We start from the raw sequence: 15,565 nt of genomic DNA on the forward strand, positions 1-15,565 counted from the left end.
ACAACAACGACAATAACAACAAAATGGGGAAAAAATGCAAAAGAACATGGGAAGCAACCTGCAAACACAAAATTATCTGATTGAAGCTTGGAAATGATCTAGATTTCCTGTGTCTTTTAGCAGAGGTGGGAAGTCTCCCCTCAAACATAAGCAAAATTCTGATAGTTTATAATTTCATGGCAACTTTGAATTACCAATTCTGGGCTCTGCTGAATTAATTCTTACTTCAACCCCTCCTTCCTTAGGCGTTTGTTTTCTGCTTTACAATTCTGACCCAGATGGACAGTTGAAGCACTTTTTCTCATGCCCCCCACCCAAAAATAGTGCATTCAAAATTTTTAATGCACAGCAACTTTCACTGGCACTTTTGAGGCAGTGAAGGATTTTTATATATCTGAAAAGCAGGCATCTACTGTTTTTTTAAAAGTTCTTTGGCCTTCTCACCTCTGGGCATTTTTCTTGCCAACTTTTGCATAAGACCTAGCCTCATGTGTCCTATTACATGACTACTTCCCCTGTCACACTCCATTTCTCCTGGCTTGCAGCAAATTCCAAATTCCTTATTGGTGTTTTATGAATAACAGTATGGCTGTTACAGCTGACCCTTGAACAACTTGAGTTTAAACTGCATGGGTCCACTTATATGTGGATTTTTGTTGATAAATACAGTACAGCACTGTATATATCTTCTCTTCCTTATGATTCTGTTTTTTTAAGATTTTTATTTTATTATTTGAGAGCAAGAGAAAAAAGAGAGAGAGAGACAACAAGCAGGTGGGGAAGGGCAGAAGGAGAGGGAGAAGCAGACTCCCTGCTGAGCAGGGGGCCTGATACAGGACTCTATCCCAGGACCCTGGGATCATGACCTGAACCGAAGGTAGATGCTTAACCGACTGAACTACCCAGGCACCCTTCCTTATGATTCTCTTAATATTTTCTTTCCTCTGGCTTACTTTGTTTTAAGAATACAGTATATAATACATATAACATATAAAATATGTGTTAATAGACTATTTACATTATTGGTAAGGCTTCCTGTCAACACTAAGCTAATTGCAGTTAAGTTTTTGGAGAGTCAGAAGTTATAGGTTGGTAGTGATTGTGTGGGGGTCAGCACCCCTAACACCCACATTGTTCAAGAGTCAGCTGTTCTTTGTTTCACATAGACCAAGCCATCCAAAGCCCAGACATCCCCTCGCAGGGATGCTTTTCAAAGAAGCTTCTCCAAACTAAAAATGAAAGATAATTTTTAAAAATTCCTTCTTTACACACTCTCTGGTGGTAGAAATTAAAATAACACCTATGAATGTGCATTCTTCATTGATTGTCAAATGTATGTGTAGTACAATCCTATATGTGTCATTAAGGTTTGCAAAGAATTCCACTGGCTTTCACTAATTATTTACATAGAAATTGCCTCTCACCAAGGCTTTTAAAGCACGGTTTAATTAATTTGTGTATTTTAATTGATTTATTTTAGCCATTTAAATAAAAAATACAATTATTTTATTCTTACATATATGCTCATGTATATTTAAATTTACATGAATGAATAAATATAACCATGTACCAAAATGTTTTTCATTTAGGATAATATTTTTCTTTCTTTTCTTTTTTGTTTGATTCCTCCTTCTTCCTCTTCTCCTTCTCCACTCTATATTTGAGCCTTATTCTCACCATACTTGTTAAAAAGTAAATACGTCTTCCTATATTATTCATTGTACTAATAGAAACATACATAGAGACGTACATTTGTCATGCACATGTGCACACACCTACATGCTTATATACACACATGCAGAAGAGGAAGGCTGCTCATTTTCCCAAAAATACATCCAGGGAATGCATCTATATAAATTCATATAGCTATAATTAAATCCTTTTAATGACTATATTTGACTTATTGACATTTATACGTGAATGGAAAAATATCTCTATCAAATGACCCTTTTTTGAAAGCAGCAGATTTACCCCAACTAATCAGCCAGAGCAGTCAATAAAATATTTATAAATATTTTATATAAATAAAATACTTTTTATAAACTTTCAATTATTTTATAAAAGGAAACATCCAAATCACTAAGACAACTTCAGAATTGTGCCGTCAGGGATCTCACCATGTTTTGTGGGGTAACAACCAAAACTGAAAGTAGTTGGTTATTGTTAAATTTACTAGGAGAAAGCAATGATAGTTTCTCCTGGACAGAGGCATTGATTTAAAAATCCAGTTGTTTACAGTATATTATGAAGCCCACATTTGGAAGACTCATTATGCTCTTTTTTAATCGACATAAGGAAGTTAGGCAATATTTTTTTCTTTTACCAAAGATCATTAAGTTTTTTCCCTTTTCCTTACAGTTATAACTTAATTACAAACTCATAATGAACCACAGGCATCAAGAGTTGAATGCAGTGTGGTTTCATACAAAGACTCCTCTGCATGCTAGCTGGTATTAATAGCTCAGCAGGCACAAAGCCAATTAACCTGCATGACCTAAATGGAAAAGGAACACAGGTTGCATTTAAATGTTAGAAGAATGCGGAAAACTGTGCTAAAATGTCAGGCCAGAGGGCGATTATAGGAGGGAAAAAAAGAAGATATAAAAAAAGAAAATTCATCATAACCGCCAGAGTCAAACAACAATGAATGCACCTGTTTGTACAAGACTTCAAGTAATGGCCATCTCGTGAGCAGTGAATAATGTGCCTGCTTTCCCTTTTGCAGCAGGAGTCCATTTTTAGGAGAGCAATACAGATATTCACCCTGGTCAATAAAAGACTATCTGTTTTTGTATCTCAATGCCTATTTCTGGAAACTCTTTATATCCGATAGCTGGATTTTTGCACAGAGCATGCCAGAATGTACTGTGTGTTGGCATTCTGGAGAGTAAACAGCATTGCTACAGAAGTCTTTTTATCTAGAATCTCTTGTCCTGGGTCCCAGCTTGGCCCTTTGACTTTCTTTTCACAGTAGGAAAAACTGCTATGACAATGCTATCTTCGCCTCAGAATAGAGAGAACACACCATTTGTTTGTTATTGATTTCTTGTGTTTCTGCCCAATAGATGCTCTGTGGTGTCAGACCCTGATCTGCAGTAACATCTTTTACTTCAAAAACAACCAGACTTCAGCAATAATAGTCTGGCAACAATAAAAAAGACAAGGGAAGGAGAAAGGCGGGAGACTAGGTGTGCTGGAAGTGAGGGTAAGTGAGAGGAAATGGAAAGGTAAGAAGTGAAGTGACACAGAATGCAAGAAATGGAAGATTAAAAATAATAAAACCATTAAAAATGTAAGGACTTCTGCTGAAGAAAAGTTCTTTAGAATTTTGAGGCTGTTGATTTGTCTTCTTGACTCAATAAATCAGAGCAATCATCTGAAATCTGCATTCTTGTCCCCAAGTGCTTGTAGCACAAATGTTGAGGTCCATAAGTAGGATTAGTAAGTATTCTGTTTGTGGTTTCCATCACCCACACACTGTTGTTTGTTCGCATACACACACACACACACACACAAAAGAAGTTTTCATAAAGTTATATTACTCTTTTAAAATGTGTATTGCATGTGATAATTATGACCTTAGACAATTTTACAGAAAAAATACATCCAATGAAAATTGGACAAATTTACAAAGATAAACAGGAAGCAAATAAAATTATTAAATCATATCAAATTTATGTTTGATCTTTGTTATCTATCCAAAGCACTAGGGTAAAAAGCTCTAATCACTATTGCTATTTTACTTTCAGTTCTGTTTATGCAATTTAATTTAGTTTTTATACTGCATTTTCATTTAGGACAAAGTATGCATTCTTCTCATTTTGTCAATAGTGTGGTATTTGTTATAATTTATCCTCATTTTGTTGATTGCTTGGGAGAGGTTTTTGTTTTTGTTTTACGTTGTTGTTTTTTTTAACTCTCATGTAGTATACTGTATTGTGTTCTTTGCTTAAAAAAAAAATGTTTTCTTTCTTCAAATATATTTCCAAGGTGTGGACTCAAACATGAAATTGCAAAGTCTAAGTTTATATTTGAATGCAAAACTCATGATTTCATTGTTCTAGTTAATATGAATTTATTTGAATCTTAATATTATCTTAATTCACATTTCTTTTAATGGTAGAAAGATTATCTATTTTCTTACGATGACTTAATATGTTTGGTTTGTGTTAAATTATTTATCCACTTTGAGGACTTGCTACCTTTAAATCTATAGTAATCTAGACAGTCTGGTCATATCAGACAAGTGGATAGATAGAACAGATTTGATAATCCAAAAATAAACCTTACATTTGTGGTACATTGATTTTTTCACAAAGGTGCCAAAGCAATTTGGTAGGGAAAAGATGAACTTTTCAAAAGAATGTCCCAAGACAATCAGATATACACATGCAGATCTTTATCCTTATCTCACACCAAACACAAAAATTAGCTCAAAATAAATAACAGACTTAAATGAAAGAGCTAAAACTATAAACTTATAATAAAACATGTGAAAATATTTTCACGGCTTTGAATTAGTCAAAGACTTCAAAGATGTGACACTAAAGGCTTGACCCATAAAAGACACAAATGATAAACTGAATTTCATAAAAATGAAAAACATTTGTTTTTAAGGACACCATTAAGAAAACGAAAAGCAAGCCATATACTGACGAAAATATGTACAATTCAGATATAATAAAAATCTTTATGTTTTAAATATATAAAATAATCTTAGCCCATTAAATGACAAGAATCTTGGAATCGATAACTCATCAAAGGAAATATATGCTTGGACACTAAATACATGGAAAGATGTGCAATGTCATTAGTCATGAGGAAATGTACATTAAGCCACAACAAGATATCATTTCACAATGAGAAAGATAGCTATATAACATATATAGTCATAAATAATTATGTAAACACAAATATGTGTGAGAGTGTGAGTACATATAATTTTCTATGAATTTTATGTTTAGAACTGCACAAAATGTCTCTGGAATATTGTGATTAATTTGTGTATACACATAAAGAATATTTCTGGATACATAAAAATGGGACTGGCCATAGTTTTTGCCTCTGGAGATGGGAACAAAGCAGTTCAGTGAGAAAAGTGTATACGACAACACACTTTTCACTATGCAGTTGATTATAAATTCTGAATTTCATACTGTGAAATTCCACCAACTACTTAAAAAATACTATTAACCAAAAATATTAATTCTCAAAGTTGTATCCAATATGCTATAACAATTACCTTCAAGTCATTAGCTGGAGATGAACATTTAATTTCCCTTTAAATCAAATACGACATTTTCAAGGGCTCAGATTTTCTGGAATTTCTTTGAACAATTCTAAGTATCCTTGCAATAATTATAAGTTAAAAACAATGGTCTCTGCCAACAGCTATGACATCCATTATCCATTTTTTAAAATTCTGTGCTAATGTTTCTGTTTCTCTAAATTATTGTGTAGAAGATCACAGGTATAGGACTTCTTTTCTTTCCTCAATGTTGGCATGAACTTGAAGATAAGAATATTATTTAGATCAGTCATATTTCAATATATGATTCTGCTTTCAAAAGCTCAGCAATACAGCACTTTTGTAAAAATTAGATAAAGGAACTCTTTCTGTATAGACACATTAGAGAAACATTTCCTCTCTGGACTGAGCGATTAGACGAAAATGATGCCCATCTGGGGCACAGAGCACAGTGTACGATATATATAGAAGCACAGTGTACAACTTGGTGGACTGTGCAGAGGCGGGATATTAGCCCCCCAGCCAAAACACAAACCGTCCAATACCATGGGGAGAGCTGTCTTGACCAGCCTAAGGATGGAGAAGATTCCAGGTGCAGTTCAGGACTATTGGTTTACTTCATATCAACTAATATAAGTTTTGTCAAAGAAAACTGACGTTTTGCCCTGTCTTCACTAAGAGTGAGCCGTGTATTAGAACTTGTGTCAGAGAAAAAGAAAAAGAACTTTGTTCTCTCAGATAAATCAATATAAATAAACTTCTCCTTCAAACAGAGCCATCCCATCTCCAGTTAGTTCCACCCCTAAATCAATGACACCTTGAGATTTTCCTGAATCCTCACCCACAAGGGGGGAAAAAAACCAATTTACTGATTTTAGAGGGCAAATGTCTGAAAATCTGAGAAGTCTTGCAAATATGCTAATTATGTGGAAAAACAGCTTTTCATCAGCAACTGGTTTCTGTCAATTATCTTGCTATACTTGTCGATTTTTTTCCCCTTTATAAATACCTGAGATATTTTTATTTGGTGAGCCAATACATCTTTTGTATTCATCTTTGCAAGTAAGTATTTTTTTAATTTTCCTTTTCATATCTGTGTCTTAGTTGACATTGATCATTTAGATGATCTTTGGTGGGACAGCTAGGGTTATACAATATGCATCGACAGTTTGATTTGTCATGAGTCGTGTTGAAATTATAAAGGCCATTGTATTCTATTATGCCAGTAAATCCAGTCAGTTATCTTGAAAGATATTTGGATTGCAACCACTTTTCCCTAAATCCACAGCTGCCTCCCTGGTTCTTCCGTCAGTATTTCCCGTGTAGATTCTCACAGATGCCTCCTAAGTTCTCTCACTGGGTCATTCATGCCCTTTACCAATCTAAACAAAGCAAGCTGGTGTGATCGTAGTAAAATATAAATGAGATCAGTGTCACTCTTTTGCTCAAAATTCTCCCAATAGCTTCTCATTCCATGTCAGTAAATTCATTGAAAGATTCCACCCACCTTCATACATGGTCACTCACCACCACCACCCATTACTTCATCTCGCCCTCCTCCTCAGTTATTCCTAGCTGAACTCTCCTTGCTGTTTCTTGAAATCAAAGCACCAAACGTGTTGATGCCTTGAAAATATGCCCACTTTCTAGAATGCTCTTCTCTAATAGAGTGTCTGGGACCTCCTTCCGATCATTATTCAAATCGCACTATCTCATGCCTTCTGGGTCCCCCGCTCTGGCACATTCTATATTCTGACATTCTTCAAATAGCAAACATCACTCTCTGCCTATCATATATTTTACCTATACGTTTTATTTATTGTTTATATTTGCAACATGGCAATATAGGCTCTGTGAGAAAATGTTTTTTTTTTTTGTTTTGAGTATTTTGTCTTCTGTAACATGTATTTGTTCAGAAAATACATTCATTTCACTCATTGACCAGGTCCCTGCCCACTGTAGAAGAGCACTGGTCAAGCTGTTTAATGTCTCTGTGTGTCAGTGTCTTCATTTTTATCATTTTTAAAAAGTGAGTTCTACTCCCAACATGGAGCTTGAATTCATGAGATCAAGAGTTGCATGTACTACCGACTGAGCCAGCCAGACACCCCAGTATCTTCATTTTTAATAGGAGTGTAATAATCACACTTATCCCATTGAATTCCTTTGATGGTTAAAAAGAAGAAAATGCATGTAAAAAGAGTTGTTATTATTCCAGACACATAGTAGGGCTCCATTAATAATAACTACATTAATAATTATGGTGAATGATAATGATTTGCTACCTGATTCAGGGAATACTTGGTTGGATTTGGTTTCTTTTTTTCTTTCTTCTTTTTTTAAGGTTTTATTTATTTGACAGACAGAGATCACAAGTAGGCAAAGAGGCAGGCAGAGAGAGAGGAGGAGGCAGACTCTCTGAAGAGCAGAGATCCCAATGTGGGGCTCGATCCCAGGACCCTGGAATCATGACCTGAGCCGAAGGCAGAGGCTTTAACCCACTGAACCACCCAGGTGCCCTGGATTTGGTTTCTTAAAGCACAAAAGACAAAACTAAAACCCGACTGCCTATTCCTTAAAGAGCTCAGCCAACCAAAGGCTAATTGCCCAGCAAAGACACATGTTCTCAGAAGTCTATTAATGTATTTATTTGCCATTCTGCATTTGCCAGGACAGTACACTTCAAATCTATAATTTCATCTCCTTTTCTATCTTGCCAATTCACTTTATTATAATTTTCCTGTCTATATATACCGTTCAGCCAAAAATCATCTTATGAAACAAAGGATTCTCTTTTCACCAGTTTTATCATTCAAGTTGTGCAGTCCAAAATGTATAGGCAAACATTTCATCTTCCCAAGGCTTTAATTCTCAGAGGGAATTGCAGCTTCCAATTCATTCATCCCAAATCATTTCACTTCTTAATATAATTTCTGTTTAGATGTGTTCCATTTCCTCTAAATCACAAGCCACTTTTCCTTCCACAATATTGGAATGTTACTTACACATACCCACCCTTTCTTGTCATCCTTAACCATATGCTTTTACTCATTTGCCACATGGCCTAAAATGTCATTCCCCAGAGAACTAAACACTATTTTACCAGAAATTTAGTGATACTATTATTGCTTCATCAAAACCTTTGAGAACACAAAAGTCAAAATTATTAGGTATTACTAGTCTGCGATCAGCTTTACCTAAAGATCACACTGATTTTGGGTATACCCAGAAGCAAGCTCAGTGGCAGGCAGAAGCTGGCTCTCTGCTGAGCAGAGAACCCAACATGGGGTTCGATCCCAGGATTCTGGGATCACGACCTGAGCCAAAGACAGATGCTTAACCAATTGAGCCACAACTGTGATTTTCATTTTGTCAAAGTTCACACATTTACAGGGATGAAAATATATATGACTTTTATGAATATCAGTCCACATGTGGTCTACATTGATGGGTCACTGTGCTGAACCCCTAGGTTGAAGGAAATGTAAAAACATTTATTACTTAGTGAGATGTCTGATAACAATCAAGTTTTTACTTCTGTGCAAGTAGTTACTGAAAAAATATATTTTATGCGTACATTCTAAGCTCTAGTAATTTAAGCAGTGAATCATTAATTATTAAACTTTAAATAGTGGAAGACCTATGATATTATGTCAGATGACTCCAATTTATTTGCCAACATTGGGTATTATATTTTTTTATTCCATCTTGTAGCAGAGATGAGTAGGAGTTACTCTTCTGAAACATGTACCTGATTCAAAATCACTTCCCAATTAGCAAGTGTTCCAATATCAAAATTGTTGTTTTCAATCTTTACTTCTTTACAATTTGCATTTTACCGACGTTAATTTAAATTGACGTACTACTCTTAAGTGTAACAGAAAAAAAGGAAGAGGAGGAAATAAACTTTCAAATAACACTGTCCTTTGGGGAAAGGTTCAGGTAATTTGGAGTGCTTGATTGCAATGGTTGAATAAAGAGACATTGTGTGAACGTCTAATGAAATCTAAAAAGACCCGAAATTATTGGTTCTTTGGAGAATTGTTGGTTTTCTCTTTTTTAGATAAAGAAAACCACATAAAGTGATTTCCTTTTTTTTTCTCTTACCTGCCAGAAATGAAATATTACATTTAGTTATACCATCTATATTAAACTTTGCAGTTAGAGTATATTTCTTGCTTTTTTCCTTATCTCTCTTGTATATTTGGTTTTATGCATATTTTCCTATAATATTTTGTAAGCCTCATAAATTCTTTTTCTGGGGGATATAAACTATAAACAAAATTTAATGAAAAATATATTGGTTCCAGGGGAATAGAAGTTGTGGAGTTCATTTTTCCCTAGTGTATGTTGGAAGAGCCAACCTTCTAAAATATACATCTGACTCCATCATCGTTTTAAAACTTTAGAACTTCTCTTCAACATAAAAACCCAACTATTTTCTGTGGGTTATAATATTCTTTATGGATGGGCTTCTACTTAACCTTTCTAATCTTCCATATTAATCCACTTTTCACATCCCCTGTTCTAGACATTCTGAATTAGTTATATTTGCAAAATATAATATGGTTTCCAAAGCCCAGGAATCTATCTATACACAGTGCTTCCTTTACTTCTCTTCCTTTTTGTTATCTATGCAATTTCCTCGAATCTCTGAAAACACAGTCTTAGTATTCCTTACAGCAAAATACTTTTGAAGATCTTCCCACCTTCTTTAACCTCACCCAATCCCACTCACAGATCTGAATTAGTCTACCGTCTTTCTTGAGCCCCCACAGTATCCTGCGCAGTTATGTTTCAAAACATTTGGAACACTATATTCTAATTAGCAGTCTATAACACTCAAACAAGATCTCCCCCTGTATAAAAAGCCTGTTTGACAATTTGGAAAGTTTTAGTAGGACATTGGGAAGTTTAGTAGGACAAGTTTTAGTAGGGGAAGAAACCAAATAAATTATGTAACCAGTGACTAAAACATAACTTACTGGTTCAGAATAGATTATCGATATGAATACCGGTCATTCACAGTTTGTGCCCCATTTCACCTCCAACCAACATTTTGATTCTCATCTCTGGGGAAAACTGCCCTCTTCAAGACTATGTATAATGCATACTTCCTGAAGCAATTTTTCCTCTCCAGCTTGGTCATCAATAATGACTTTAACCAGATATTAATAAGACTAGGGCTTATAATTAATCCTTACTTTTTAAAAGAAACTATATATTCCCATCATGGTATAGATCTCAATTTACCAAATAGAGAGCACTTAATGTCTTCTTTATAACTGAATATTAACTCTGTAAGTCATCCAGAATGGAAAATGCCTGGTGTGAAACAAGAGTCTTATATTAGTTTTAAAAAAAAAAAAAAAAAAAAAAAAGGTTGGATGACAAAGTTTAGTCACATATCCAAATCTAGATATTTAAGGTAAAGGTGTGGGTCATATGAAATATGAATCCGGGATCTGATGTTAACATATTATCGTACTACAAATTTTAGGTATAGGGAAATAGAGAACCAGTAGAGCCAAACTTATACAGGGGTACAAAAATATGACTCTATAGTATAAATAATTGTCTCATTCTGCACACAAATTCCCTTTAATATAGCTTGTTTTATAAAACTGAGAAGTCACTTTAGCAGTGAAGAGGGGAAGGAGATAAAAGTGGGTAATAAAAATAACAATTATTTATTTGGAATGTTCAATAAGAAAGGAAGCCATAAATCTCATTTGACTTCACAGTGGGATATAAGGTAGAGGACATGTTATCACCTTCATTTACAAAAATAAACCTGCATCTAAGTAACATTTTTTCTATTTTGGCCTTCTCATTTGGTTAGCCACTAAAATTTAAACTTAAACCTTTATCAAAGTGCCAACACTTAAGGGCCCACCCAGAGTCTCTGCAAGCAGTTCATTGATCATTTGGTTAAAATACAGCAGGATTTATTTCTAAAATTAATTTCTAGGTTACAAACTTTCAGACTTTTTAAGGGTCTGTGTGGCATAGTAATATTTATCTGTTAACAGATACTGACACCAGGTTTAGGTTGATCTACTGAGATTTAAAACCACCCTTAATAATATTTGAAGATCAAAGGGTGGGATGGCCAGCCAAGAAAACAGTGGACCTGGCATTTAATCTTAGGTTCAGGACATTGAAGATATGGATGCTACTGTCAATCTATTTCATGAAGCCATTTTGCTTTTATTTTGTTCTGTTTTGTTTTGTTGTTGTTTTGCTTTTCTCTTCTATGAATAACTATAAAATAAAACCTGGTCAGACATTTGCACACAGACTATGATAAAAATCAATTCCTAAGGGAATAATTAAATAATGTCTTGTTTAATGTTTCTTCACATGGAAGGATGTCACTGATGAAAATAAAGGCCTACCCTTAATTTTTAAATCTACATGAAAATATATTTAGATTTGAGGAGGAAAGTATTTTTGTTCAAATTATATTCTCTTTATATAAAGATAAAGGGTAAATAAGAAAAGTGAGGTAGTCAGAATAATGACCCCTCAAATCCACATCCTAATCTCTGGAACCTATGAATATGTTAAGTTACTTGGCAAAAAGGACCAACATATAGGATCAAATTAAGGACCTTGACATGGGAAGCTTATTTTGAATTACCTAGGTGGGGCCAGTGTAATCACCGTGGTCCTTAAAAGTAGAAGAGCAAGGTAGAGGAGTCAGAACAGGATGTGTCCATGGAGAAAAGGCACAGAGAGATTCCATTTTTCTGATTTTAGTAACGGAAGAACGGGGAAACCAGCCAAGACTGTGGGTGGCCTCTGGAAACTGGACAGATCAAAGAAATGAATTCTCTTCTAGAGCCTTTAGAAAGAAAAGCCTCTGTAGAAGCATACTGATTTTAGCCCAGCGAGACCCATGCTGGACTTCTATCTATAGTCTGTAAGATAATAAATTTGTATTATTTATGTTGCTAAATTTGTGGTAATTTATTGTAACAATAACAGAAAACTAATATAGTTAATTAGGTTTTCTTCTCAAAGTGGCAGATCAAATATACATTAATCTCTGATGCTTCCTGAAACACTGAAATGGAAGGCTTTTAGAGGGATTTTAAAGGCATAGCAGAGCAAAGATGTCAGGAAAAGGCACACTTTCCTTTGTTCTAATCAAGTCAACTTTTTGACTGCCCCTTCTGCACCCTGACAAAAAAACTTAAGATTTATTTTTGATTGAGAGTAAGATTTTATTTAGACTTCTGGACCCTACACGCAACTGAGGATGGGGATGCTGTCCTGAAATCCAGGGATAAAGATCATCTGTTCCCGAACTCACGTGGCTCTCAGAACACTGGTCACCAGGGACCTCTTCTGCAAAGAGGTAATTAAAAGAATCTTATCAGGGCAATGTTATTGACCTTAAAGAAGCAGCTCAGAGATTTTGAGTTCAGGTACATGATACAACGCTGTCACTCCACAGTGAAGATGGTGGTTGGACTTACCCCATAATTCGCACAGAGCCTCAATCATCTTTGTAATTGGCCCACTGGAAAATAGGCTAGAAAACACATATATCAAAAAATACTAGAAACAGAATGTAGGAAAAAAAAAACATTTAAAATACACTATCATTAATAATTTGCAAGACCTAAGATCCTTTATCTACATGATACAAGGAAAAAATCCTTTTAAAAAAAGAACATGTAAAGAACCAAAATTTTTTTTTAAATCTTGAAAATTAAAATTATTATCAGTAAATGAAAATCCTGGAAGATAAATGAAATCAAGTAAATGGACGTAAACAGTCATAGAATATAAAATTAAGAAAATTTTCAAGAGAGTTGAGAAAAAATGCAAAGGGATAACAAAAGTGGAACTAGAAGACCATTAGAACATAATTCCAAGAATTCTAGCATCCAAATAAGGAAAGCCCTAAAAAGACAGAAGAGAAGAAAACGAAGGGGAGTAAATAAAGAAACAACTTAAGAAAATTTCCCTGAAAAAAAAAAAATGAGTTTTCAGATTGAAAAGTCACCGCTAAAGGGATTAAAGTGGGCTCATAGTTTAGGCAGATCATTGTGAAATTTTAGAACACTGTGGAAAACCAGCATATTCTAAAACCTTGAAGGAGGGAAATGCTTCATACAAAGGATTGTAACTCAGAATGGGATCAGACATCTTAATAGCAACATTGGCAACTAGGAAAAAAAGTAACAATGTCACTGAAATTCAGGGCTACACTAGGCCAAACTATTAACATTAATTACGAGGAAAAGATTAAGGATCTTCAAAATTTACTGCCATATTTTCTTTCTCAGAAACTCCTAGAAAATGTGCTGCACTAAAAAGAATAAACTAAGGAAGATGAAAGCCTGTGCTCCATGAAATGGAATATGAGGAAATGAATCCTCCAGGATAATGATAAAAGGAGATCCCGAGACAAAAGCTGCAGAGTAGATTTAAATTTACATAATGCAGCAGGTTAGAATGCTTTGGGAGAGATTTCCTCAAGAAGATAAAATTGTTCAAATATTAATGTGTTTGATGAACTAATAGGAAAGGATTTCTAACTGGGGAAGACACTGGGGCTGAATTAATTATAAGTATACATATAAAGAAGCAAAGAAAAAAACAGTTATTAACCCTATGGGGGAAAATGCTGTGAAGGGTGAGAAAAAGGACCAAAATACATGGGCTCAATTCTGATAGCACTGATGAAAACACTGGCAACTGAATTAAAAAAATGTAACAATATTGGAAATTTAGGGTAGGCAGTGTGGTGGAGGTATATGGTTGGTAGCAGGAGTTGAAACTGGACTAGATCTTTACCACGGTAAAAAGCAAATAGATAATACCCCCCAATGGAAAATCAAGAAGAAGATAAACATGGCTAAAGATTTGCATATGAATAACAACTGCATCACCCGGAGAGCAGGGACTACTCTTGTTTGTGGATTTAATTTAAGGAAAAACTGGCTCAACAGCCTCTCTGAGAATCAGTTTCTTCAAGTGTAAAATGGGGATAATCTCTACCATGCAGAATCACTGTAAAGACTCAAATAATCCGTGTAAATCACCATGTTAAGTGATTGGCACAGGGAGCTGGGAAAGAATAAGAAGGAGCTCAGGATGGGATTCATAACAAGCAGCGAGGAGCTGATGCGCCTTAGCCTTACCGTATATGCTGTTTACAGATAGCATCCATTGTCATGTGCAGCCCAAATATTCTGAAATAGCCTTCAAGGCAAATTTTTAGGTAAAAAAAAAAAAAAAATCAGAATTTGCAGAAAAAAAAAATCTACTTACTGAATGATGAGGTGCACGTTCTTTGAACTCCACTAGGTCAGAAGCTTTGGCAACTTGGCTTTTTAAAATTACTTCTGTGAGGTACCAGGGCATTGAACACATTACATATCACAGAACTTGTCTGATCCCAAATTAGGAACATGCTCTTTTAAGGAACATTTTTAGTAAAGGGAACTCAACACTTTTTTAAAAAGGTGATTTGATATTTAAACAAAATTTGGAAAAGTATGTATTTGTCGGCTTGACTTACTATGGCTTTTGAAACACAAGGACAGGATGGTCATGAAGATTCCTTTAAGAAATGCAGGTCTTAAATAGTCTGCATTATTACGTGCAGGTTCCATGTTACTGAAGCATCTCACCAGGAAAGAACAACAACAAAAAAGTAACCCTTAAGGAATGAGCGGTGATGGATTGAATCATCTTTTAAGAGTTAAGAGTCTCGTGACAAACAAACTGAAGCAAGAACTAAGAGTAATTCACTGTTGGAAAGTGGAAAAACGATGAACACACTGTAAAGATTAAACCCAATCATGTTTTGAAAGTTTAATATGGATTTTATAAAGCTGAACTTGCAGTACCGAATACATGAATTTATATTTTTGTACCCTAAATGACCTTGCACATTTAAATAATTAATTGCATGCCAGAAAATGCAATTAGCTTGATTCTAATTTGAATACTATGTACAATGCAATTCAAGCACAAATTCTGAAGTAGAGCCCACAGAGGTGCTGTGCAGTCAAGCTGAACTCTCTTCATAGTATGGAATTGTAGAAATTGGTCATAACACAGATAGAATACAAGCCACCTTCTCCATAATCTCATTCTTTCTCCAACAGAAATAATCCACTTTTGCCCTATCCTCTCTAGACAAATAGACTCTTCAGTACTGAGACAACTAAATACATTTCTTAGTATTTAGAGCTATATATGGATGAATTTAAAACCACATAAGAATTTTTCAGAAATAACTAATGATAAAATATTCTCACTTTTAATTTATATATATTTACAAAACTATTCACA

The sequence above is a fragment of the Martes martes genome, assembly GCF_963455335.1.
Source record: "Martes martes genome assembly, chromosome: 3".
Taxonomy (NCBI): Eukaryota; Metazoa; Chordata; class Mammalia; order Carnivora; family Mustelidae; genus Martes; species Martes martes.